Here is a 3,220-nt window from a genome sequence, read left to right on the forward strand (position 1 = left end):
AATGATCAACACGTTTTTGGAGGGACTCCTTTTGGGGGGGGGGGAGAAACTGGCAGCCACTAGAGAGAGAAGGGATTGGTTTTTACTCAACTATTTAGAGAAAAGTTCAATTTTTTTAATTTATAAGAGATTTTCTCTTTATATTTTATAAAAGAGTACAAGTTTGACCACTTACTTTTAGGCCCTATCATATCCACCATTTTAGTCCACATTGGCATCCACCCATTTGTCCCGTCCTTAATCTCCTTTTTAATCCCATGGAAAATAAAGAGGCCCCCTTAGACCCCATTCCCTTCCTAGTGGGGTGGGGAAGTAGATTCTTTGTTCACATCTCATGTGGGGCCCACACCCCCCTAAGAGTGTCCATGTGGATATTTTGTCTACCTCCTTCAATACAGACCCTACCGATCTACCTCCCTTGGAATTTCCCTCTAAAGTACTAACCACGAAAGGAAAAACCACCGAGAGGAACTTTGTTCCACCTAACAAGGGACCTCTAGCACGTCAAGTCTAGAAGGGTTATTCCTTAATGAAAATTTGAAATATGACCTCCACACTGAGATGTTGACGGATCTATACTCTGGCCACTCCTACCATGTAGGCTAGATAGAGATTATACAATCCACATTTAGTGCCATTAATATTGAGGAGCAACAAAGAATGATCTATAATGTCATCCATGGCATCATCCACTCAGAGAGGAAAAATCAAGGCGTAAACGTACCCTCAAGTGGCCCCATGATATTTCTGAATACAATCAAGGCTAAACAACCTACTCTATCACAAATGGAGACTCCTATGATGAGTCCCATGGACCCCTCATATGTCGTTTTTCCTGGGGTCTCCATGCAGTCCGAGCCCACAAACAACAACTTTAGTTTTCCTAGTTTGGCTCAACTTCCTCTCAAAGAAGCCGTGGTGCTTACTCCAGTGATGGACCTGAAAGAGAATGCACCCATGACCTCTAGGGCTAGTGCATTACCGCTACCTAGTGGTGTAGTACCTACCACTAGGCCTCGATCGTATGTGCCTATAGCCACTTATGCACACATGGCTCCTACACCTCCGATTGTACCAATAGCATATGCTCCACGAGTGCCATTCTTGAGACCTTATCCAAGTGGGCATATGACAAGCCATGTTCCATATCCTACATCATCTATATATATATATATATATATATATATATATATATATATATATATATATATATATATATATATATATATATATATATATATATATATATATATATATATATATATATATCTATATATATATATATATATATATATATGTCAGGGCCAACAATCAACCCTATCCCACATATGATTCCAAGAGTGCCTCCACTGGCCATACCTCCTCACATAGGTGATTTGGTAGCATTTTCTCAAATGATAGGTCGATCTATTGCGGAGAATATGTGTCATGCACCTGAGAGAGAACCTAGGAGTAAAGTGGTACAAATTGCAAAGCTTACACAAAAATTCAATGGGGATGAATATGCTCAAAAGGACATTGAAGTATTTGAATAATTATGTGATTCCCTAGGAGAACACAATGAACTACATAAGTGCAATGTTTTAAGCTTGACTTTGAGTGGGAAGGTTGGGGGTTGGTATAGGACCCTAAGGATGGAAGAGAAAACAATTCACCCTACTCTTTAAAGATTTTTCATGAAGGAGTACATACAAGAAGGTGTGTTTTGGGGTGTAACATCTCTGCTACAAAAGGCCTAACGTGAGTAAGGAGAGTCAATGAGAGACTTTATTAGTCGTCTAAAGAGCTTAAAATCTCGTTGTCTTGTAAATGAGCGTTTCAACAATAACCATTTTCTCGATAGATTCCTCTGCAAGGATTGCAACATGAAAATATCTATAATGGCCTAGTCATTAGAGGTATTACTACCTAGGAGGCAGTCACTACCAATGCAATCCAATTGGAAGACAATTTAATGATTGCAAGAGGTGAAAGAGTGTCCTTTGAGCCAAAGTCTAGTAGCGTGCAAGCATCGGGGCATGAGCCAATGACCATAAAGCCTATTGTTAAAGAGCCAAAGATATCTGAGATGATTTTTGCAGATCTCACCAAGGCCATTCAAGAAAGTCTCACAGATAATCGTGCTCCACAAAACAAGCATATGTATCCAAGAAGGGAACAACAATGGTGATCAGTTTTCTTTGGTCCACATAGCACTAGTGAATGCCCTACATTTAGAGAAAAATTCAACGAGAATTGCAATGCATGTGGTAGGTACAATCACCAATCTAAGGATTGCATAATGTTCAAACATGGGATGGTGAATAGGCCACCTTTGGCTTGGATGGATTCACCTTAAGTTCTTGCGTTGATGCATGCCCCACCTGTTGAGTAACTATTGCAACACATGGTTCCTATATCCCAAAATGTTGTTCAAGCTACACCGCTACTACCTCCACTGCTAGGACCGCAGCCCCCGCATCCAAGAGTCACCCCTATGAACCATATGGGTTGTGAGACATCTAGTGCTTGTTTGGATGGCTTTGAGTAAGAAATAGACACTAGTATTGCCTGGGATGGATACTCTTGAAGAGTGTCATATATATTACATGCAAGATTGTTGGGGGCAAGTGAAACATGTTTATGAAGTAGATGCTCTTGCATCAAGAGGTCAACACATCAAGCTCACGAGTAGGAGACCACCTCTTCAATGCTACAAGTGTGGTGGACCACATCAAATAGTTGAATGTCCTATTAGGCTACAAAATAATGCCACACATGTGCAAACCAGTCAGTGGAGCACATCCACAATCCCAATACTCACATGTAATCGTTGTGGCATAGATTATTTGATTGCACAGTGCCCCCATAACCCAAATGCACCCAGGATCACACCCTTGAGTTTGGTCAAAATTGCTAGTGGGACATCAACAAAACCACCCGTTGTACCCACCAATGTGATTACATGATCAATGCTCCAAAATTCAAACCATATCCTTGAAGAGAGAGATATTGCATCGATTGCCCAAGCAAAGAAAAAGAAAACAAAAAGGAATCGATCGCTAATACCAGAAGTTTCCAAGATAAACATAGGGACAAAAGATGATCCTGTGTATATGAATGACCCTGAGGATGATTCAGATTCAATTGAAACAATGCAAACTAGAACCATTACCACAAAGGGAAAAGATAACAAAGGACACCATGAGATGGAACAAAAAAGAAACCCAATTCTGGAGAG

General features: G+C 40.4%; 1 pseudogene; it reads left to right on the forward strand.

Annotated features, from left to right (window-relative positions):
• Positions 1-660: 660 nt before the first annotated feature.
• Positions 661-2,948, forward strand: LOC147418289 (uncharacterized; annotated as a pseudogene).
• Positions 2,949-3,220: the final 272 nt, after the last annotated feature.

This window comes from Adiantum capillus-veneris, chromosome 30 (assembly GCF_014529385.1).
Source record: "Adiantum capillus-veneris isolate H3 chromosome 30, ASM1452938v2, whole genome shotgun sequence".
NCBI classification, from domain to species: Eukaryota; Viridiplantae; Streptophyta; class Polypodiopsida; order Polypodiales; family Pteridaceae; genus Adiantum; species Adiantum capillus-veneris.